Raw genomic sequence first — 26045 nt, forward strand, 5'->3', positions numbered from 1 at the left:
AAAACCATATTGTGTTCCTACTGCCAAAAATATTCTTCTTTGTTTCATATGTCAGCAAAACCAAGTCCTATTTCAAGTTCCAGTATGGCAAATTAAATAGGACTTGGTTTTGCAGCTATTAAAAGAAGAAGAGTATTTTTGGCAGCAGGGACACAAGATGGTTTTGGGCTTTGGATGATTTTAGATCTCAGACATCTCAATCGTTCTCTAAGGAAATACAACTTTAAAGCTACACTGTGTAGGATCTACTCCCATCTAACGGTTAAATTCTATATGATAACCAACTGAATATTACTTTCTAGCCCCCCCCCATTCGGAGCGCGTTATAATTCGTACGGTGGCTGTGTCATGCCAAGGTTAACATGTCTTCCAGTACAAAGCAAAAGCAATGAAAAATAATTAACAATTTACATTGTCCTTTGCCTGTGATCCGTCATAGAACACAGATTGATATCTCCGCTTTAATACATAAACGGTCACATATTCCTCATAAAAATCCGACCCAAACGCGCATCATTTGATTCATTTTTTTTCTGTGCAATCAGAAGAGACGTGATGTATAACTGAGTCTTATAACAAACCGCTAATTTGCGAAGACCTTTGAAGAGATCAAGAGTATTTGTGCAATATCATTAACTACTTTATCTAATTTTACATTAAGTTTCTTTTTGCATTTTAATGTTTTTTAATAGCTTTAACATGATGGGTGTAATGTTCCTTTCTTCATTGCTGTACATTTTATCTTATCATGCTTCACTTGGTATGAAACACGATATAAAATTTGCACTGGTGTTTCGTTTGGAATTTGAATGTTATACTTTTGCCTAGGTAATAAGTAAATTAAATATTTTGCTTTTATTATCAACCATATATTTTTGCTTTTAAATAACAAATATCACCATTTTAACACAAATTAAGTATTTATTTATTGGTAAATCCAGAACAACGAGTAGCAATGAGTGTCAGGGTAAGAAACACAAACACAGATCCAAATGCAGATGAAAAATATTTATTTAAAATAAGGAGAGAGGAGAATGCTGATAGAAGAAAGGAAGAGATCCACTGCTTGGTGACAGGGTGAGACTTCCACTGCTTGGTGACAGGGTGAGAGTTCCGCCGGGCAAAGACAGGGTGAAATACCCGCTGCTTAGAGTCTAGACGTGGTGTCTGCTGTACGTAGACAGGATGAAGATTCCGTGGTGCGATGACAGGGCGTGACCTCCGCTGGGTAAAGACAGAGAGAATTTCCACTGTACGCAGACAGGGTGATGATTCCACTGTACAGAGACAAGGTGATGAATCCGCTGTACGAAGACAGGGTGATGATTCCGCAGATGAGGGTCAGCTTACACCGCTGGACAGCAACAGTACTGAAGAGGCGGAGAGAATGTTCGAAGCAGAGTGAGCCCACGGTAAAATAATCCTGAGGGCAGAGAACACACACAGAGCACTCTAGGCAGCACAAAGCGAGACAGCAGAGCGCATAGATAACAATAAAAACTAATAAAAAGAAAACTGGACTAATAAATAAAAACAAGACTGGACACGACTCAAACGGCGACGCACAAAACATAACAAACTCGCAAGGAACAGAGGGGGGAAGAGAACTTAAATAGCAAACCATGGGAGAGAAAAATTAACATCAGGTGTGGGACTTAGGTAAAAGAAATAAAGCAAGAGAAGGAGCACCCGAGTGACAGACCCGCACGTGAAAGCTTTCAAAACACAAAACACAGGACAAAACATGACACAGGAGATCATGACAGTACATCCCCCCTACGACCGCCACCTGGCAGTCAAGGAGGGGGCTCACCTCGTTACCGACGGAGATTCTCGATCAGACCAGGGTCCAGGATGTCCTGGGGTGGTACCCAACAACTCTCCTCCAGACCATAACCCTCCCAGTCAAGTAGATATTGGAAACCTCTACCCCGACGGCGCATATCTAGTAATCTCTTCACAGTGTAAGCAGGAGACCCATCCACTGATGAGAGGCTTTACTGCGTGTGCATATCTGACATGTTAATACAAACTGAATGACATCCTGACCCATAGAGGGCCACCAAAATCGTTGACAGACGGTAGCCAACGATCTCCGAAATTCGTGATGGCAGACAAACTTGGACTCATGACACCACCGGATGACCTCGGAACGGGTCGCAACCGGAACCCACAGCAGACCCGCCGGGCACTTCTCTGGCACTTTCACCCCTCGTCCGGCCTCCCTCACCTGTTATTCGATTCCCTAGTGGAGAGCACCAACCACACTTCCCTACGAGAGGGTAAAGTTAAACCGGTCAAAGAAGAGCGCCCAGCGAGCCTGTCGCGAGTTCAACCTCCTGGCTGAAAGGATATACTCAAGGTTTTTATGATCCGTCCAGACCAGAAAGGGATCGGTTCCAGGAAAAACTCTCCTTAGGGGAGGTGAGTGCTGTAAGCGGTTTTGGATTCCTTAAGAGAGTCGGGGACTGGCCACTCGACAACCGCTATGATCTTAGCTGGGTTAGGACGTATCTCTCCGTAGGCAATAACAAAACCCAAGAATGAAACAGGCTCCTTATGAAAATCGCACTTCTCCGCCTTAACAAATAACTGGTTATCAAGAAGGCGTCGTAAAACCCTGCGGATGTGCTGAGTGTGTATCTGTAAGGAGGGAGAAAAGATGAGAATATAATCTAGATACACAAAGACAAATTTATTTATCATGTCTCTCAACACATCGTTAACCAGAGCCTGGAAGACAGAAGGGGCTTTACAAAGCCCGAACGGTAAAACGGAATATTCAAAATGTCCGGACGGAGTATTAAATGCTGTCTTCCATTCATCTCCCTCTCTTATACGCACAAGATGATAAGCATTGCGTAGGTCTAATTTGGTGAAGACACACGCTCCCTGCAGCAATTCAAAGGCTGTTGACATTAAAGGTAGGGGGTACCTATTTTTAACAGTAATGTAATTTAAACCTCTGTAATAACTGCATGGTCGCAAGGAGCCGTCCTTCTTTTTAACAAAAAGGAACCCCGCTCCAGCTGGAGAGGTAGAGGGTTGGATGAGATGGCTATCCATAGCCTCTCTTTCAGGAGCAGACAAAGAAAATAGTCTACCTTAAGGCGGAAAAGTGCCTGGGAGGAGATCGATAGCACAATCGTATGACTGGTGGGGAGGAAGAGAAATGGCCCAGGCTTTACTGAACACCTGAGAGAGATCTGCGTACTCCACCAGGACCCCGGTAAGATCGGCCGCTGGAACCGGAAAAACAGAAGAAGAGCCCAAAACAGCAGCACCAAGATAAGACATGTGACTAGGGGTGTGCCGGTTTCAGAATTGGTGATGACGGTTATGACGGGAGTCAAATGTGATGGTTCGTCACATAACCGTCGGTGGGGGGCGTTTTGCTCGTTTAAATGCTCGTGGATTGACGGGAAAGTGGCATTTTACCATAAAATCATGAATGTGATGCCAAGTGTGTTTTAAACAGTAATAACTTTGAACAATTTAACAGAAAGCAATGAAATATTTAAAAAAAAACACACTGTTGCCAGAAAACTGCGCTGTCACTCTCTGCCCAGCATAAATTAATCCTCTATCTATCATCTATTTTAATAATCTTCAGAGAAACAGATTTGGGCATTGGGCTTTTTATGTCTGTAATTGTGTCTATATCTGTCATTACACGGACCAGAACAGCACGAAAACAATGTGGATAAAAAGCGTATTGAAGAGGTTTTGCTCATAAATGCAGGTAAAAGAAAGTAATGTGAACTTGAGATTGTTATTAAACGCAGCCGGTGTAAAAGCACAATGGCCACGCGCAGCAAACGCTCTCCGCAGACGCGCTGCACAGTGCTCACCCGGCGTTTGAATAAACTAGACACTGATTAGCTACTTGCTCTACGTTTCTTTAAAATTAACAGCAAGACAACTAGCAGTGAATGTGCATTCAAGAGAGTTAGTAGATTAGCATGGGAGGATTTGAACTTGAAAAGCGGAGTGTACTAACGCCTTTCCGCGGTTAAAACAACGTTCCTTCTCATGGTCATTCATGTTTATTTGATGCTATAAATTAACTAGAAGGAAGAGATGATTTGAAAGGTGAGACTTTGTTTAATATGTTAAATCTAAAAAGTAACCGAAAAGTAACCTGGTCTGTCCTGTATGTCAGCGCGTTGTCAGTGTTGTTCCGCTCTGTATTTTTCACTGCGTGAGAACGTGAGGGGGCGTGTAACACAGACTGTTAACAGTTGTTTTTAATTAGTATTTAAAAATTCTTTATGATAAATTTTAAAAAATATATATTTTAATAACACGGTTTTGGCGGTTATAGAGTTGAAATGACGGTGTTCAACTATAACCGTCGGTCTCACGGTTATATAATGACCGTCACACCCCTACATGTGACACGATGGGGACCAACTTAAAATAACATTACGCCTCTAATCCACAAGAGAATTGTGCTGTGCCAACTAAGCATGCCCCAAAATAATTGAGGCATGCAAGAGGTACAGCACAATCTCCTCACAGTGATTGCCTGAAATAAAAAGACTTACGGGTGGGGTGCAGTGAGTGACCTGTGCAGTCAGCTGTCCCTTAAGTGTCCATACAGCTAGAGGTACTTTGAGTGCAACAGCAGGAATGCCCCACTCCCGAGCAGTGTTGTAGTCCAGAACATTTCCTTCAGCTCGGAGTCCACAAGAGCCTTAGAGGAGTGTTCAATGCCACCATAAGTTAAAGTGACCGGTAAATCAGTAGAAGACGGAGGGGAGATTTCACACACAGCAGTGAGATTTCACACACAGCAGTGCCCACCAGAACTCCCGGAACTACTAGTGAGCATTGGCTTTTAACAGACAGTTCTTAGCCAGATGTCCAGACTTTCCACAGTACAGACATAGACCATTAACTAATCTCCTCTCTCCTCAGGTGTGAGACGCATCCTGCCCAGTTACATGGGCTCGCTGGGGACAGCAGGAGAGGAAGGAGGAGGGTGTGCATGTGTACCGACCGTCTCATCTGAAAAGACCCGATGACGTAGGGAACGGCGCTGGCGGCGAATCACCATACGGCTCTCAATTCTGAGTGCAAGCTCCACCAAAGAATCCATGGTGCGAGGAATATTGTGTGTGGTACTCTCATCTTGGATGTCGTCTCTTAATCCTTCCAGGAACTCTGCGCACGAGCTGCATCGTTCCATCCACAAACTGCTGATAGTGTCTGAAACTCAACAGAGAAATCAGTAACAGAACGGTTACCTTGAGTCAGACAGATCAGTCGGGCTGCAGCCGCCTCCCCCTGCGTTGAACGATCGAAGAGTCTCATCATTTCTGCCTTGAAATCCTCAAACGATCGACAAAACAGTGATCGCGCGTCCCAAACTGCCAGGGCCCACTCTCTGGCCCTACCGGTCAGTAGGGTGATGACAAAAGCCACACACGTATCTTCGGCCATATATCTCCATGGCTGCAGAGAAAACACTAACGAGCATTGAGAGAGGTAGGAGCGACACGAACCTGGATCGCCATCGTAAGTGGGAGGATCAGTGATGTGAGGTTCAGGCTCAATCGAGCGACGAGATTCCAGAGACCCCAAACGTATCCATTCCAACTGGGTCTTCATTTCAGTGAGACGAGCAGAGAGACATTCGACCTCATGAGTGGTGGAAGAGATCTCTGAATCCTGCTGTCCCAGCCAAGCTCCTTGTTGTGCGAGAGCATTGCAGACCGAGTCCACATCCGCTGGATCCATAACTGGCGAGTTTGTCTGTCAGGGTAAGAAATACAAACACAGATCCAAATGCAGATATGACTTTTATATAGCACAGTAAGGAGAGAGAGATGAGAATGCTGATAGAAGACAGAAAGAGATCCACTGCTTGGTGACAGGGTGAGAGTTCCACTGCTTGGTGACAAGGTGAGAGTTTCACTGCTACTGTAGATAGCAGGATGTGTGTTCCGCTGCTTGGTGAAAGGGTAAGAGTTCCGCTGCTTGGTGACAGGGTGAGAGTATCGTCGGGCAAAACCCGCTGCTTAGAGTCTAGACGAGATGTCCGCTGTACGTAGACAGGGTGAAGTTTCCGCCGCACAAAGACAGGGTGAAAATTCTGTGAGGCGATGACAAGATGTGACCTTCGCTGTGTGTAGACTGAGAGAGGCTCCACTGTACGTAGAAAGGGTGATGATTCCACTGTACGATGACAGAGTGATGTTACGGCTGTACGATGACAGGGTGCGATGATGACAGCAAAGCAAGTTGAGTAGTTTGTATAACACGCCACAGATGGTCAGCATACACCGCTGGACAGAGACAGTACTGAAGAGGCAGAGAGAAGGTCAGAAGCAGCGAGAGCCCGTGGTGAAGTAATCCTGAGGGCAGAGAGAACACACAGAGCACACCAGGCAGCACAGAACGACACAGCAGAGCGCACAGATGAAAAAATAAACTACCAAAAATAAAACTAGAATAAAGAACAAAAAACAAAACTGGACAAGACTGGGCGGCGAAGCACATAACAACGAACTCGCAGGGAAACAAAGGGAGGAAGAGAACTAAATAGCAAACCGTGGGAGAGAAAATTGACAACAGGTGTGGGGCGCAGGTGAAAGGAATGAAGCAGGAGGAGGAGCACCCAAGTGACAGACGCGCACGTGAAAACTGTCAAAACACACAGACACATAACAAATCCCAAATCAAAGTGGTCGATCAGACCGAGATTGTGACACTTTATTCTGTGTCACACAACCCAATACAAAGAGAAAATCTATTCTGTAGCTCTAAACAATTATAATTATATTTAATTCATACAATAAACACAGTGTTATTATTCATTTGATTCGATTTCTGTCCCTAATGCTAATTTTAGACCTATCAAAAAAATGTACCCCTATTTATTTTAGTACTGTGACTTGACATGACTTGAAACTTATCAGGACTCAACTTGACTTGCTTAGGGTGGACCCTTGACTTGACTGATTTATTAACTGTGACTTGAAACTTGACTCGAGACTTGATGGTTAAAAGTCTCTTGACAACTGAGCTGCTAAAGGGTTACGCTGGCATCCCATGTGACTCACCTTCCCTCATGAGTCCACCAGGCTAAGGCACTGAGAGATCGACACAGGGGAGGTCACAATCCAGTGGCCTTCAAAGAACACTGTGCGCCCACTGACCTGGCATTAAGAGAGACCACGGTAACCGCACAAGCTGTCAGACATGCAATGTCCACTCTGGTGGCCCAGGAATGGTATCTCTGGCTCTTGGACATGAAGGAGGTCAACAAGAATCATCTCCTGAATGCTCCAGTTTCCCATACCAGCCATTTCAGCGACGCGGCTGAGAGTGTCATCCAACAGTTGGCCACCCAAGAGCAGAATGAGGCCATTATGCCACGTCAGAGACTAGCTGCCCTCTGCATCATCAGCACCTCGGCCTGCCCCTTGCTGAGGGCATCCTGCTATGGCTTTTTTCGTTCCTCCATCCCGGAGGTTCTGAGGAACCCACCGTAAGCAGTTTTCCCCGCCCGCTCATCTGGCTAAAAGAGGTGGTAATGCAAGTTTAAGCAGCCCTGAGTCAGACGACAAGAAGATAGAGGCAGAGATGGGCACTCAAGTTGTATCTCAGACTCGAGACACACTAAAGACACATTTTTATGGACTTCAGACTCGACTTCATACTCGAACTAAAATGACTTCCTACTTTACTCAACTCAACATAAAAGACTTGTGAATATTTTAAAGTCAACTCCAGTCTTTTATCCTTAACTACTGGTTTCATTAAGGAGGATTATGTGTGTTTTTGTGTATGCTGTACTGCAGTAAATAGGATTGGACTGGACCCTTATTATAGAAGTCCCACCCTAACCCTCTTGTTATCCTGCATTGTTTGCCATTGTTGTTGTTTGTTATGTTCAATCTAGTCATGTCTTGTATGCAGTCAGTGTTGTCCCGTGTTTAGTGTTCCCCTGGGGAGCGTCTGGTATACGCTCCTTAAGGGGGGGGTTATGCTTATGTCATGGTTCTGCCAGCTTATCCTGTGTTATTCTAGTCTTGTGGCAGGATCATGACATGCCCATGTTCTGTGTGGGATCACGTGGTCTGAGTATTGGTTTTACTAGACCACGTGTTCACGGTGTCTTGTCACTTTAACCTTGCTCCCTTGTCACCCTCATTGTTTAATCCATGTCACCTGTTGTCTTCATTAGTTTTCTCCTATTTTAGGTCCTTGTGTTTGTTAGTTTGTGCCTGTTCATTGTTGTACCATGTGTTGTTCCACACCTTGTTTCATCTGTGTGAGTACTTTGTCAGTTTAGTCTAGTGTATCCAGTGTTTTGTGTTCTGTTAGTTTATTGTTCAGTGTTACCTAGTTTAGTGTCCAATCCTATTCTGTTATCCTGTTTATGTTATTTTGCCCCCTTCGTGGGTTGTTGATTTCTATCTTTTATGTCTCAATAAATTCCCATTTCTGTACATCCGTGTCTTGCTTTTGGGTTCTGTATTACGTATCGTGACAGTCTAGGTCTTCAGGTTAACTGGGAAAAGAGCTTACTTTGCCCTATGAGGAGGGTCTCTTTTCTGGTTATCGAACTGGACTTGGTCGGTTTAACTGCATGTCTAACAAAAGTGCATGTACAGTCAATCCTGACTTATCTAAATACATTCCGTGGTCAGACCCGTCATTCCTTAGAGCAGGGGTATCACTGAGACTGATTTCCAGGCATGCAGTTGTGGGCTGTATATTTTGCTTTCGTCCATTTCAGCAATGAGCTATGAGGCAAGGCGTACTAGTTTGTACCCATAACAGTGTGACTGTTGCATATTCAGTCCCCAAAGAGACTTTCCCAGAGACAACCCATTGTTGCCTGTTTAATTCACTGACTAGAGGAACACTCGGTGTGGATGCACTGGCACACAGCTGGCCAAGGGGAGTGCACAAATATGCATTTCCCCCACTGAGTCTTTAAGCACAGACATTGTGCAAAGTGAGGGAGGACGAGGAGCGCATGCTACTGGTTGTGCTGTTTTGGATGACCAAGAACTGCAACGAAGACTCCATCTATTCCTCCTTGGGACCTGTCCATGGTGCTGAAAGCTCTCCAGGACACCCCCTTCGAGCCTCTGCATACTGTGACTATCAAGTTTCTTTTTCCTTGCATTGGCCTCCATTAAGAAGATAAGGGACTTTTATTTATTTTCAGTCAATGATTTGTGCCTTTGGTTCAGGCCTGCTTACTTATTGTAACACTGAGACCCAGGCCCATGTATGTGCCCAAAGTTCCCACCCTTTCTTTTTAGGGATCAGGTGGTGAACTTGCAAGCACTGCCGCCGGAGGAGGCAAACCCAGCCATGGCTTTGTTATGTCCTCTGTGCACACTGCATAGAAATGTGGACCAAACACAAAGCTTTTGGACCACAGAGCAGCTCTTTGTCGGATACGGTGGTCAGCAGAAAGGGAATTCTGTCACCAAGCAGAGGATGTACCATTAAATCGTGGACACAATCGCCATTGCTTACGAAACGCAGGACATTCCATGTTCTTTTAAGCTGAGAGTGCATTCTACAAGAAGTGTGGCATCATCTTGGGCATTAACTCATGGATCCTCTCTAAGAGACATTTATAGAGCTGCTGGCTGGGCGACATCTAACACGTTCACTATATTCTATTGTGTTCGTATCAAGCCGGTATCCTCTTTGGTTCTCTCCTCAAACCAGTAAGAACTCGGCTAGTGTGTCGGCTTTCAGCTCCATTTTGGTGCTGCACGGTTGCACCATTATGGAAAGCTGAAAGGGTCAAAACATCACAAAAAAGGTTTGGAATACCCTCTATCGCCTTTATGGACGATGTTTTGGAGCATCAGCTGTCAGCTTCTCACCAGCTGTATTCTCTGAAAACCTGTGTTTGGTTAGGCGCCCAAAGGGGACCGCCTGAAGGGGACTGTCTCAGTTACATATCTAACCCTCGTTTCCTGAAGGAAGGGAACAGAGACATCACATCCCATTGCCACAGTTTGCGGTTCCACTGCTGATACCGGCCGGGCACGGATGCTCGGCTCTGTCAGCAAATAATAGCCGATTTGGGATTGCAATTGCCTCTCGTTAAATACTCATGGGGCAGGGCAGCTCCGGCGGATGCAAATACCTGCATGTAATTGGCATTTTACTAGTTGCTCGAAGTAGACTGGTCCCACAAAGCACGTTCCCCATTCATCGGTCACAACATGATGTCTTTGTTCCCTTTCTTCAGGGAACAAGGGTTACATAAGTAACCAAGACTTTGCGTTGGCGCAAGCTGTTAGTAAATCTGGCCATAATGGTTATTGGTTTCACATGGAAACTACCAGATAACTTCAATGAAGCTAAATTCATCACATTCAGTATGTTCATATTCTGTGCTGTATTGCTTTTTCTTGCTTTTTGTTAGGGTTGTGTCTCTGTTTGTTGTGTTTGATTACTTGTATTATTATTTGCCCGTCTCTCTTGCCTTGTTTATATCTCCACCCTGTCATTTGTCACCATGGTTTCATTTAATTGCCTAAGGTGTCTTGTATCTGTTTATTATTGTTTCAGTTTTCCCATTGGTCATTGTTATGTATTTATTCACTTCCTGTTCACCTGTTAGTTACGGTTCATTGTTGTTGTTACGTGTCACCATGTGTAGTGTTTTCCAGTGTTTGTTTTTGTGCTACCTGGTTTATTATTAAAAATATTAATGCGGTCGTGACAGAGGAGTGAAGACCAGGTAAGAGTGTGTCACACGGTGACGATTTGAGGGGGCGGAACCAAAAACTAAGAAGATTGGGTCCGCCCGCTAATGGTTTCCGCCCGGAGGGAAGACATCTTACCACGAAAGGTCTCCGTGAGTCCTCCAAAGGAGAAAACTACGAGCCCAGCTGCCTGAGAATTACCTACCGTATCCACTGCTCCCAGCCACCTGCAAGAGAGAAAAGTTGCAGTTATTCTGTGAAGTGCCATTTTGTGTTTCAGCCCTGAACCCTCCAAAGGAGAAACCTACGAGCCCAGTTACCTGAGAACCACGAACCCTCTAAAGGAGAAAACTACGAGCCCAGTGACCTGAGAACCACGGATCCTCTAAAGGAGGAAACTACGAGCCCAGTTACCTGAGAACCACGAATCCCCCCCCATTACCATTTTAAATATTTAAATAAAAGTTGTTAAATTTTAATTCTTGTCTGTCGGGTCATTGGGGTGTTTTGGGACCTCCTCGGGGTGAAACTAGGGGGAGCGTGACCCGCGACAGGGGCGGTCCGCTTCTCCGGGCTGTGACAAGTGGATCCATTTGCTGTAATATTTTTAATAATAAACGAGGTAGCACAAAAACAAACACTGAAAACACTACACACAGTGACACGTAACAACAACAATGAACCGTAACAAACAGGTGAACAGGAAGTGAATAAATACATGACAATTACCAATGGGAAAACTGAAACTGTGGCTGTGTCCCAATTCAAAGGCTGTGACCTTCTAAGGACGTATTTTAAGACCGATTGCGTCATCGCAGGCGACTTGAGGCTGGCAAGGCCGTCCCAATTCAAAGGATGGTTAGAATGAGCTTCAAAATGCACCCTTATTTCTCTGGACTGTTAAGGATAGAACGAATGGATCCTTAACAACTGTGTCTATCCCAGGATTCATTGCGCGGCTGCAATGGCTGCATATAATGGCTGGATATTCTAAAATAAACAATTAAAACCTTTATTAAATAAAAGTGAGTATTTATCAAAACATTTTTCTTGTCACTGTTTTAGTATTATAATTTAAGTTTTGTGTTAATATAATTTTTTTATGATGCATATATTTCTAAGGTTGACTAATTTTATATACTGTTGAATAGCTTAATCTACATCAACTTAAATTTATTTTGATTAATATTTTACTGATTCCATATTTATTTTAATAAGTCAGAAACGTCTAGCTGTGTCCTGCTGACAGGCACGGTAGGGGGGGCGTGCAGCAGGTTACGCCAATTATGGGTTGTCCGAAGGTTAGACGTGCAGAGACTGATAAGCCTGTGGCTATGTGGACAGTTTTTCCTTGAAGTGTCTGTTTGGTCGAGTTCAGGTATGGATTGGAGAATATGCACCTCGTCCTATTTGTGGATTATTGATCCTGCTGTTTTGTGGAGTTCTGGAGTCCCCTATACAACCCGTGCTGCTAGTGGGTCAGTGCCTCAGTGCCGCATAACTCATACAATCTGAGTTCAAACGCACAGTAACTCAATCTTATTTAAGCAGACACACACACACACATTTTCTATTAATTTTAAAGTATACCTTTAAAAACCATGGCAAGCATGGTAAAGGGTACTGTTTGGCCATCGTAATGAACACAGGGTTAGTGTTTGGTTGGCCAGCAAGAGGTTTACTTTTGTGCAGTAAAAAGCTCAAAAGAAGAACAGCCTATCGTTGTCTAGTGGTGTGTCGTTCGTGAACGATTCGTTCATTATGAACGAATCTTTAATATGACTCGGGACTACCGAGTTGTCTCAGAGAGTGATTCGTTCATTTTGTGTTGACCGCGCATTCGCATTGCGCAACATATGGGATCTGAATCTGAAACAGAAATGATTAGTTCATCATTCTCTTGAGTCTCGAGTTCGAGACAGGTTTGAGTATTTTGTTCTTCCTGTCAGTCCCATAGATGCTATGCTACGAGTACCGGAAAGAGAAATGATTAGTTCACCTTTCGAGTTCGGGTTCGGCTGGGTCCGAGTCTTTCGATCTTCCTGTCAGTCCCATAGAGGCTGTGCTACCAGTACCAGCAAAGAGAAATGATTAGTTCATCTTTTGAGTCTCGAGATCAGGTTCTGCCGGGTCCGAGTCAGTCACATAGAAGATTTGATGTTGTTCTTTTGTCACGTGACGGCTAATTCACAAATTAACAGTTTACATGATGCGTTTCTGTTCTCAAATGTATATATTTGTGAATTTCTGTCATGAAGATTTTTTTCTATAACATTGAATGTGACATTTAAGTGTTGATGAGATTTGTTTACAGTGGATTACATTTTTCAGTTAATATCACAGACACAAATATGGGAAATATATTGACTAACTCTAACTTCACAAATTCAAGTCAATTATACGATTAGTAATTTTGAATCAACTGTAATTTATTTTTCTCTCTTGAGTTGTTATATGATTTTTTTTGTTATTAATTAATAAAAATTTGTTTAAAAAATTGAAATGAAGTGTTATGTCTTTTGGATTCACGCCTATTTTTGAGTCATTCACTGTTTTATGTGTTATTTTAGTGATTTTTCAGTTACCTGAAGTTTGAAACCTACACTTTTGTAACAGCTTATTACAACACTATAGCACACTCTTGACTGGTTGTTTATTGTTTGTTTATTTATTTGCCACACAAAGCTTTAAAGCAAATTGGATAACCATCTAAAAATTAATTTTTTTTTTTTAAAGGAAACTATAAAGTCAAGATTATAACCACAACCATATAACTTAAATCACAATATAAAGCCTAAAAAGAACATTGAACGAACAACAAGCCAGGCTTTTCAAATAAATCAATAAGTTTAGGGTATGCTTTCAGGCATGTTTGCATAAAAAACAACAAGCTCCCGGACCTTGGCTGGGCAATTCATTCCGATGGCACAAAAGTGGCCACCATGCAAGTCCAGCCTTCGTGATCTCAGAAAGGCTTAAAAGCAAATTGGAAAACCATCCAAAAATTTAACAAATAAATTAAAAAAATAATAAATTAAGGAAACTATAAAGCCAAGAAGCAAAATAACCACAGTCAAATAACTTAAATCACAATATAAAGCCTTAAAAGAATATTGAACAACAAGGCAGGCTTTTCAAATAAATAAATAAACAAATGTAAAACACACTGTGGCTATATTTTTAGGGCATGCTTTAAGGCATGTTTGCATTCAAAAAAACAAGCTCCCGGACCTTGGTTGGGCTGAGCCTGTTTCTTCTGTCCGATATTATCTGCCCAGTCTTAGAAAATACTCTTTCCGATGGCACAGAAGTGGCCACAATGCAAAGTCTAGCCTTCATAACCTCAGAAAGGCTTTTATAAACAGCTGAATATCTCCTCCACCATGCTAGAGGGTCCGATGTGCGGGGTAAGAGTGGCTCCGCAAGGTAGGCTCGCATCTCCACCATAGCATCTGTTGTAGTTGAAGTGGCAGCAGAAGGCCTCAAGCTTGCTACCCTCTCATCGAAGTCTTCCCAGAAACTGGCCCCTGAACTGGAAATCGCACCAGAATCTGGAGGACTCTCCTCTTCACTTTGAGATGGGTTTATAGCTGCAGCTGCTGCTCTAATCCTTTCCACTGTGTCTTTGGCTGCCTGCTGGTTTACAAAGGCTTGCTTTTTGAACCTGGGATCCAAGCAAGTTGCATCAGCAAGCTTTTCAATGAGCTCCACTTTGCCAAACCTTCTGGTCATTTCTGACATCAAGGTGTCAACTAGTTTTTTTACAGGTGCAAAGCTGGAGGGATTCCTTTGATTCCGGGCAACAATCTTCTGAAGACCTCTAGTCATCAATATGATTTTAGAGGCTGTCACAAACCTACAAACATTTTAAATTGTTTACATATTGTACATATAACAAAGCCAAAATCAATATAACACATACTAGAAATACACGTATAATGGGGTTATAATAATGTATAATGTGGTAAATGAACACATCTCTTTGTTATTTCAGAATAACACACTTTGTGTTGTCCCCTTTATTTATTTGAACTCAAAATCAACATGAGATGAGACATAATGTGTTAAATAGGATAACACAAAACAATGTGTTAAAATTAACACATCCTTTCTTAGAGTGTATGAATGTCAATCAAAAAAATTAATTTAAATAATAGGCCTACTTACTTTTCTGCACTCACTTCCGTAGTGACCTCCTCAAATGGATGAATAATATCCACTATTTCCTTGCAAATTTCCCATTCCTCTGGCGACAAGGTTGGCAGAGATGCATTGGTGAGAGCCATTGTAGAGATGATTGGTTCTTTGATTTCAATAAATTTTTTCAACATATAAAATGTTGAATTCCACCTTGTGGCCACATCCTGTTTTAAGCGCAGCTGCTCCTGACCCATTTGTTTTTGTGTGGCCTTTAGCTTTTCTGAAGCAACTGTGCTTCTATGGAAAAACTCAACAATTGTCTTCACCTTTTGCAATATTGCTTGGACCTCTTTTAGTGCAGCTCTCACAATAAGGTTCAGCAAATGTGCAAAACAGGGTATGTGATCCCAGTGGAGGTGATCTCTGAGGGCTGAAACAATGTTACTGGCATTGTCTGTGACACAGGCTACAATTTTGTCAACCACACCCCATTCATTTGTAACCCTGGTCAGCTCACTTGCCAGGTTAGCAGCAGTGTGTCTGTCGGTGAAGACAAAGCAGTCCAGGAGATAGGATGTCATCTTAAAGTCCTCTATGAAATGGCAAGTCACAGCCATATAACTTGTAGTAGTCACAGAGGTCCAGCAGTCTGTTGTAAGACACACAGCAGATGCACTTTTGATTTTGTCCATGATGTCTGCTCTTAGCTTCTCATATAGCCTAGGCATTACAGTTTTGTAAGTGTTTTTCTGCTAGGTAGGCTGTATGATTCACTGCATGAAAAGAGGTGTATCCGTACTAGGAAACTCCTGTAAACACCACTGATTTTCGGAAGTATCTACTAGTTCCACTGAGGGTAAACTTCTAATTCCACCAAGTTAGGAAACTCCCGTAATGATACCAATTCGGATGTATCTTGCTGAGGGGATATTTAGTGTTCGAATTGAAGGGGGTCTGGGGGGGTCCCGGACCTCCTATAAGCCTTAAGGGACCCCCCATAAAGCACAAAAATATAAATTAGGGGGGTCCCCTGGTTTTTATTAAAATTAAAATACTACATGAATTTAAAATTCTCATGTTGCGTGTCACAAAGCGAATCTGTCTTTATTTGTCCCAATTTCGCAATAAACTAATTCAAATGACTTCTGTCTGAAATAAATAAACTCGCAAGTGCGCCTCATGCTGTTTTCTGGAGGAATTGACAGACAAACAGTGGCAAATCTATCCTGTCAGTCTGACGGCTGGTCCACCCAGTCACACAAAATAAATATTTTATTGGGGAAGCAGAAGAAATCACGCTTAAATGATAATAAATGATAGTCTCTTTAATACTTAACACCAGGGCACATAAATTCCACTTGAGCGTGTTTGTGACCAACCCTCATTGACGACAAGCACACATACGCGCGTTTGTGAGCGGCATTGACAAGTACATAAACCCTGTGCGTGTTTGCTGTGATTGTTTTTAATGATAGAGAACACAAACCATTTGATATTTCAGATGAAATAAAACTTATCACTAAGTTAAGCAGATCTTACTTGTAATTGTCATCTATGTGACGCGACAGTCGGCACTCAGCAGCACATCATCATTTCAAATCCGTTTACAAGATGAATTCTCTTGTTATGTTAAATATGAAGTTTACTTTGCGTTGTAAAAATTATGAAATTATCTTCATACGTGCTTAATTCATAATGAGAACGTATTAATACAAGCTTTTTTATGCTGCTATATTATATAACAAAATAAACAATAAATGTCATTTTATATACAAACTATAATTCTATCTTGACAAGCACATTATCTGCTTCATGTTGGTCCGGTTTAATTCAGAGGACTCATTGCTTTGGTGTATTCATTTTCATTTTAAGCCTTTAAAAAGTAATTATTTTAGATGCAATTTTGTAATATTTATAGCTTAAATTATCTAATATAATTTTTAAAACATTTAAAATCATTTTGCAGAATTCCGCAGATTTTTCCAAAACATTTCCAGAGATAAAGCAAAAAAAGTCTGCATATTTCGTCTGGCCCTGTTTATCGCTCAAATACGCATCATTCAGAAATAAATAACTATATTTATAGAAAGTATGTTTTGCATGTGTGTTTTTAAACCTTGCAAATGTTAACATGCAAGCGATTTTAAACAATTTGAGCGGAAGATGTTAAAGTGGGCTGTTTTATGTGGGCAAAGACAAGGACGCATCGCGCACACATAATTAAATGGACGCAACAGGCATAAGCGGACGCACGGAGACGCGCGATTCCCAAAGCATGCAAACACTAAATTATTTGGAAATACCACAGTCTTGGCACCTATTCTCATAAAACATTCAGTTATGTTTTAAAGTAAGTGCAATCAGTTCAGAAAGAAATCAGATGTTTGTGTTGGTCTGAAAGTAGCAGTTCTTATCTGCTTGTGTTTCTGTCATTTATATTAATTAAACAACAGAAAACAAAGTAAATCACTTCTGTATCTAAAAACAGATTAATTATTCGATGAAGAAGACAGTGTTATTATTCATTTGATTCTATTTATGTACCTAAATATATCTTACTTTATTTGTAACTTTGTTCTTTTCTATTTTTTATGCTCATAATTTCTTAATTTGTTCTTATGTTATTTTCCCACCCCCAGTTTTGCTGATCTGAAAAGTATTTGATCTATGACTCAAAAAACGCAATGTAATCCATTTAACCACTACTATACTGTATAGTAAAATTATGTAATTTAAAAATGAGGTCCACCCTATTTCACCCCTATTTTGTGTAAAATTTCTGCCCTTGCCAGTGTTTCACACTAATTTGAGGGGTAAAAATGTTTTAGAGTTTGATTTAAGGGTAATTTGGGGTTTCTTTGATTAAAACCAGGATCAGATGATTACTGATCAAGGACGATCACATCTTACTTTGTGAAATCACAGCGACCCTATGATAAGGGGGTGGGGCTTGGCCAGGGGGTGGGGCTTAGTTAGGGGACCCCCCATAAGCTTTGACATAATTCGAACACTGGGGATATTCCTGTGGTATATGCAGCCATTTGTTGCCATGGCAAATAATCCCATTGAAGATTTTGTCAGGGGACATTTTCACACCTTCAGAGGTACTGGGATTTCACACCTTTGCACAATTCTAGTGTCCCCATTGGTGTTTAATCCCAACACTGATTGGTTGCTTTTAAAACCCCCTCCCAAAACTCTGACAACTATTGGGACACAACTTTGAAACTTTCCAGTTGAGATGATTTGATTGGTTACACTTTGTATTTAGCCCAACCCAAGCCCTCATAGTTTAGTGACTTGATTGGTTATTTGCCTGCTATGCAGATAGACTACAATCCCCCCCCCACTATATCCTACTATACATGCCCAAAACCCTTAAAAAAAAAACTTGAGTTTGAAATGTTTATTTAATAAAAAACTGAACAATCCACAATTGTCACAATCACAAAATAATATTACACATAAATATTAGAAGTTGCATACATAAACAATACTATTTAAACTTATAAATATACAGACAGAGAAAGCAATATTAGAGTAAAATAAAACAAAATAAAAGCAACAATGAAAACTACATTCAAAGCAGTACAATGTAATGTAGCAGTGGCGGTTGCAAATTCAAAATAAGTGTTCGGAGTGTCATGTGTGTTGCTTGTGTTTTTAAAATGTTTTTGTTGCTTCATGTAAACCATGTGCATCACGTGTTTAGTCAAAACACGTGATACACATACACGCAGAACACATATTTTGAAATTGGGAACCACACAAATGACGGGCTGTATACATGTTGTGACAAACTTCGCATCAAGTGCTCACAAAAAACAAGTCACCAGCTGCCACTGTAATGTAGTAAATATCTAAATAAAATGAACAACAACTATATTGATCTTGCTTTAAGAAATCAGTCCTACACTGCAAAAAATGACTCTTACATAGTATTATTGTCTTGTTTTTAGTAGAAATATTATTTAAATTAAAATGCTTTTTCTTGAACAAAATGACCTAAGAAAATAAGTCTAGTTTTAGACAAAATAAATAAACACACACACACACTTTAAGTGAATTTGTGCTTAAAACAAGCAAAAATATCTGCCAATGGTGTGAGAAAAAAAATCTTACGTTTTCTTTTTTCATAAAAACTTAATTTAAGCACAATTTTCTCACTCCACTGTTAAGATATTTTTGCTTGTTTAGGCACAAATTTACTTAAAATGTATATTTTTGTCTAAAAACTACACATATTTTCTAAGGTAATTTTGCTCATCAAGAAAATACATCTTGATTTAAGAATTTTTAGTTTTTCTACTGAAAACAAGATAAAAATCCTAAGTTAGAAAGTGATTTTTTGCAGTGTAGATTCAATAGCAGAGCTCTGTCTTGGAATTAATCAAACATTTCTCACTGTAACACTGTCACTTCTCACATTTAAGAAAACCGGTTGCATTAAACCATTCAAGTTTTAAAACACATAGATTTGAGTACTGTGAACTTAAAAAAATTGAGTCACAAGCAGTTATGCACTTATATTTAAGTTCACACTACCTAAATATAAGTGCATAATTGCACAAGACTTAAGTTCACAGTACTCAAATGTATGTTTTTTAAAACTTAATGGTTTAAGGCAACCGATTTCCTTAAATGGTTTGAGTTAAGTTAACTGTTGTCAGCAAAGGTAAAGTTGATGCACCCTCATCTGGACAGACATCTCTTTGGAGCCCTTTGGAAATATAAAAGTACATAAGTATTTGGCATAATACTAGTACACATATACAGATAAATAAACGACAAATCAAATGACATATAATTAAAGTTGTACATTTTAGAAAGTTTACATTAAACTGTACAAAGATACAACAACATATGATCAAAGAACTTCATAATATACATCTTCTTACTTCATTTTCTGTGTTGATGTCCTCAGAGTCTCTGTGTTGTTCTGCAGCTTCATTACAGTAGGCTACTTCAATATTGTTGTCTATCAAACACAGAATAAAAAAATAGAATCACATACATCATAACACATCTATTAACTATTTAACCTCTTTAATTTAATAATTTCATTATTAAACTTACATCATTTTGGCCAGATTGCAGTGACATCAATTTCTTCAGTGTCGAGATCAGTCTGATGTTTTAGCTTCCACTGTTACTTCGTTATATTTCTCTGGCAAGCACAGAATTAAAAATCAAAATCACATACATCTGTTTACTATCTAACATGTTTGATTTTAAAAAATTAAATGAATAAACATACATCATCTTTACCCAGAAACCTCTTCATCGTCCACAAAGTTGACCACAGTGTACATGACCTCTGTAAACACAAACATGAATAGACTTCATATTTACAAAGATGAAGAACAGCAAACATATAACGTTTAAATATATTATGACTCCAAGCTTCTTTACAATAAGCATCTAGGTTCTCTCAAAGTGAAGCTGGCTTTGTTCTAAATCAATATAAAGCTATTAAAACAGTCTTGAAAAATAAGCAGCATCTACCAGAACTAAAGCAATGAGCTTTTAACAACAAAAGATCGTCTGTATAATTTAAAATAGCAGAGAGACACTTGCTAGCTGCTAACATTTCAAACACACGAGTTACTGTTGTTTTGTTTGTTTTAAGCAAATAACGTCTCATTCTTGGCTTCTTTAAAGTTTTGTTTTTAAAAATTTAAACATCGAATTGATTCTTTTAACAGCCCGGTTTGAATGTTACTTCGCGTATTTTTAACCTCATGTTTACCGCTGTGTACCACGTATACCCTTAAAGTTTTACTGTTTGTGCTTTAAATTCAAACAGTTCTAGTATAAAGACAAAAACGAATCATAGTAAATAACATAATATGAACAAATAGGCAACCGATCAGCGTGATGCAGGCAAATGAATTAAATCAAACTTACCGTAATGTCGATGAGCAAACAAAGAGACCGAGAGTAATCCATGCTTCTTCTTCTTCTTCTTTGGTGTTTAGCGGCAGCTTGCATCCAGTTTGTTGCACTACTGCCATCTTCTGCTCATATTTGTCTCCTCCTAAATTCTCTTATCCAGTCCAGTTTCTTTTAAATAGTCAAAAAAATAACTTGCTCCTTGTCCCTTTTCCGCTAAATATAAGATATTTTTAACACTTACATCTATTTGCTCAATACTCTGTAGCTGTGCCATCACTTCTTGCCTTTCCTGATTATATTTTCCACATGATATAAGGATATGCTCCACAGTCTCCTTTTCCTGACAATAATCACACAAACCTGTTGGGTGCTTTCCTATAATATGAAGAGTGCTATTTAAGTTGCTATGTCCCAATCTTAATCTACTTAAAATGACTTGCTCTTTCCGGTTTCTCCCCTTACCTCTATTGCCACCTACAGTACTTTGTATGGAATAACAGTGTCTTCCCTTTATTTCATTACTCCATTGCTGCTGCCATTTCTCCATTGTTTCACTCCAAACTATACTCTTACCTTCTGATTTAGCTAATTTGATATGCAGTTCAACATCTTCCTTTTTTACTGCCTTTTTTGCTAGCTTGTCAGCTTCCTCATTTCCTTTAATACCTGAATGCGCCGGCACCCACATGAAAGCAACATTTTTCCCCTGTCTGACTGCTATCGTGTAATTAAATAAAATCTCATAAAGCAGGCCCTGATGACTTTTAGCAGCACCTGCCTCAATGCTCATAAGCGTCGATACAGAATCACTGCATACAACAAAATCTTGATTATTATTCTCTACAATCCACTGTACTGCCATCATGATAGCACACATTTCCACAGCGTATACACTCAAATGATCAGATGTTCTTTTGTACATTTCTATCTTATACTTAGGCACCGTCATACCTAAACCCGTTATGTTTCCCTCTTTTGATCCATCCGTAAAAATCTGAATATATGTCTTATATATGCATTCCCTCCTCCTGTAATACTCTGCTACTGTATCTGATGGCTCATCACTCCGTCTAATATTTAGTAGCTCTTTATCTACTTTTGGATACTCTAGTAGCCATACTGGTCTATTGGGCCATATATTATTTTCTTCAAATTCTATATTATTTATTCTCATATCAGCTGCTATTTGATCTCCTGTCCATCCAAAGCTTTTCCTGTTTCCTTTTTCCTTCTCCCAGCTTGCTTGCAATACCTTTTTTGTTGGGTGGCTGTCACTATGCCCTCTCAAATTGATCCAGTAGTTAGCTGTTAATTGATTTCGGCGTAACTCTAATGGCATCTCCCCAGCTTCTACCTGCATTGCACATACTGGCGTAGTTCTTACTGCTCCAATACAAATTCTTAAAGCTCGAGCTTGGATTATATCTAGTTCTCTTAATGCAGTCTTCGATGCTGATCCATAGGCTATACATCCATAATCTAATCTCGACCTTATTAGTGCTATGTAAATATACCTCAGAGCTGTAATACTAGCTCCCCACTGTAGCCCTGAAAGGCATCTCATGACGTTTATAACTTTCTTACATTTGTCAACAACCTGTCTTATATGATTCTTCCATGTTAACTTAGCATCGAATAAAACACCCAGAAAGCGAAAACACTCCACCTTTTCTAGGTTGTTCCCATACAGCTTTAACTGGTATTCTCCTACCTTTTTCCTAGTAAAAAATACTACCTTAGTCTTTTCAACTGAGAATTTAAAGCCCCATTCATCACCCCATTTTTCCACTTGGCTAATACCCCCTTGCAACTTCCTAATTATATGTTCAATATTTCTTCCTCTCTTCCATAATGCTCCATCATCAGCAAACAAAGACCTACCCATATCTCTTGGTGTACTTGTAAATACATCATTTATCATAATGGAGAACAGCGTTGGGCTTAATACGCTTCCTTGGGGTGTTCCATTTTCAACCACATGCTGCTTGGATATCTCTATTCCTATTCTCACTTGAATCATTCTTCCCTCTAGAAAGTTTTTAATCCAATTAAACATTTTCCCCCCAATACCCAATAAATGCATTTTGATTAAGAGGCCCTCCCTCCACATCATATCATACGCTTTTTCCACATCAAAAAATACCGCCACCACCATTTCTTTGTTTATTTGGGCTTTCACCACTTCATCCTCAAAGCATATTATTGCATCCATTGTACCTCTTCCTTTCCTAAAACCACTTTGACACGTATCTATTAAACTCCTGGATTCCAGAAAATGTATTAACCTTTCATTTATCATACGCTCCATAATTTTACATACATGCGACGTCAGTGCTATAGGCCTATAATTTTCTGGTTTACTATCATCCTTACCAGGTTTCTTTATTGGTATTATTATCGCTTCTTTCCAGCTTTCTGGCATACTACCTTCTTCCCACACTATATTATACAACATCAGTAAAGTAATCCATGCAGTAACGGTTCGCGATTTTGAATCTTCCCGTCAAGCCCATAGGTAAAGCGGTCGCACCTGAAGAGTGGAGGTGCATCCTGGGAAATGTAGTCCTTTGGCGTTGTTTCTGCTTGATCCTCTGCTCGCACTTAATATACTTTTTTTATAATCCGCGTTTTCACACTATGCATTGTTCTTTATACTTGATAATTAATAAAAAAGAAAAATAAATGTTTTTATAAAGTTTATTACGTTGACAAAGCATGTTTAGTTGAAAAACATGTTAACAGTTATTTTGAATGATGCTCAGATTTTCTTAAATATAAAATCTTTGTGAATCAGCACTTTCTTGATGAAATACAAAACTCTGTATAAACATGCCTCAGGAATTATGTCTTGGTTTAGTGGATTAACTGCCATACTAATCATTGGAAACATTTAACGTATACCTAAATGAATTTTTACTTAAATATAAGTAAATATAAACTAATACTGAGTTAAGACATGTAGCCTAATTAATTTATTGTAAATGAATGCATTAACTAACAATGAAAAACACGTCATGTTGTAGTTAATGATGACTATTCAATAGTTTATGATTAGTATATGCCTTAACCCAGCATTAGTTCATGTTAAAGTAAAAATGCATGTATGTCTTTTTTCACTGTGATATATGGACCCTTATTATATTATAAAGTCCCCATCTCTTTTATTTAAATTGATTGATTGAAGACAAACATTATAATATGTGGACTAACTTTGTACAAGCATGCATTATCATATGCTAAAAGTTACCTCCTCAGATAGACTAGAACATTGATTGGTGCCCAAACATTTTCCTTACAAGGGCCAAACCTGACTGAGGGCCGTGGGCCAAAAGTAAATGTTGTTGTGTTATATTAAAATTAAAGTTGCCCTGATAACCCCTAATTTATAATTTTAAAAATAAATAAGCAAACATTACTCTGTTTATGCATAACTTATGCAGTTTTATTTTCCAAGGCTTTTTGTAGAAAAAAGAAATCGTTTTGCCAATCATTTTAAATATCCTTTTCTCTGTGTGCCACTGCCCCAACCTCTTCATTTTTAGTCTATAGTACCCGAGTCCATTAATTTCCGTGATGCATTTTATACACTTTCAAGAATGCATGAAACATAAAAAAATTCACTTTAATCCCTTGCATTTAATTTAAATTTACATTTTGTAATGTAAAAATACAACAAAAAATGATACATTTTAGAAAATGTTTAATAAAAAATACGAACATCTGCGTCAATGACTTTTGTTTTCTTTTTCCTTATCTCACGTGGCATGATGGGCCAAATTAAAGGTCTATTGTGGGCCAACTTTGGGCACCTCTGGATTAGAAGTACAGTAGCTGACAGGTATCTGCAGATATGTTTACCCAAGTTTGTCAGTCTGTATCACCCAACATGTTTTGCATTCATATGTGAAAGACTGTCTTTTAGATTATGGACCTGTCTATTGATATTTTTGTTTCCAATTTATCAACATCCTAGCTAGCAAAATTTGTTACATGATGTCATTTGAACGGCTTCTTTTAAACGATGTTTGCAGCATTGAGAGATACATGCACAATATTCTGACCTAGGGCAGTTGGAGACATGTTTTCAAAGTGTTGTAAATATATATTCTGAAATAACATTTGTTGCATTTCTCTTGAGTCAGAGACATAATTTTCACACATTAAAATGGTAATTGTGTTCATTGAATTTTAGTTATTTTGAATTATGCTAAGTTTCTTAAATAGACGAATTAAATTATATTAATAATAAACGTATTTAGAAAACACAGTTTTTATGTACCACAATACTGTATGTGCTGTCTTAAGGAGACATGATTAACCCCCCACCCCACTCAGCTCTGAAAACAAAGAAGACACCTCTACCTGTGGGTCATTAACATATAAAAAGCCCTTCACACCTCACACCCACCCCTCCTCACAACCAGCTGTAAGGATTCCTGGAAACTTCCACCAGTTCCTACATACATCCACAAACGTAAGGTTTCTGGATGTTTAACAAGTTTACTTTGGTGTATTACCTTTCCAAGCACTCTGCCTCAAAAATATGGCAAACCTAAAGTTTAGCAGAGATTTCCCATCCCGTATTTGTCCGTATACAGCTCTTTTCATGCAGTGATTGGTCCAGAAGATGTGAGTATTCCTTAAAGCCCCTATCCTCCACTATGGAAAAGGGCTGAAAGTCACAAGCAATCATTTTGACCAGAGCCTCATCTAGTTTGCTCTGTCTTAACGGATCCATTGGTCGTGTTAGAAAACTGCTCATAGAGATTTGCTGTTGTGGCCTCCTTGATCTAACTGCTCCTTGGATGGTGGTGGGTGCTGCTGGTATACTGGATTCTGCAGATGAGGCACCGGCCAAACATGTTGAAAATCCAGCTGAAGAGGTGCTTGTGGTGGAAACAGCTCCAGCTGTTGTGGTGGAAACAGCTCCAGCTGCTGCAGGGCCACCATCTTCAATCTCTGTTCTAACTTGTGCTAACAGCACAGTTGGATGTGAGGTTTTCAGGTGTCTTCTCAAATTCGAAGTGCTTCCACCTTTGGTGGAAAGATTTTTTTTGCAGATGTTGCATTTTGCTTCAGTGGCCGAAGTTGACACAAAATGAGTCCAAACATCACTTCTTTTTCTAGAGCTTGACATTCTCCTGATCTGTTTGAGTATCTTCTCTGCTCTTCACCTTGTGCAAAGAATGGGGGATGGGATGGGTGTGAAATGGTCACTGTCCCCTTGGTGACAGCTTGAGTGACAGCTCCAACATAACTCAACCATTGGCTAAGTGAAACAGTGATTAACACACACTGTTTATATATATGTAGGTA

The 26045-nt window shown here is 39.9% G+C and overlaps 1 long non-coding RNA gene across 1 annotated transcript; it reads right to left on the reverse strand.

The window, feature by feature from the left end:
* Window positions 1-18270: 18270 nt before the first annotated feature.
* Window positions 18271-23161, reverse strand: LOC135771494 (uncharacterized). Its single transcript, XR_010542929.2, has 5 exons — window positions 20742-23161; window positions 20092-20151; window positions 19911-20001; window positions 19733-19812; window positions 18271-19554 (listed from the first exon to the last, which is right to left on the reverse strand). It is a non-coding gene; the product is annotated as an uncharacterized lncRNA (long non-coding RNA).
* Between the last annotated feature and the right edge of the window lie 2884 nt (window positions 23162-26045).

The sequence above is a fragment of the Paramisgurnus dabryanus genome, chromosome 8 (assembly GCF_030506205.2).
Source record: "Paramisgurnus dabryanus chromosome 8, PD_genome_1.1, whole genome shotgun sequence".
Lineage (NCBI taxonomy): Eukaryota > Metazoa > Chordata > Actinopteri > Cypriniformes > Cobitidae > Paramisgurnus > Paramisgurnus dabryanus.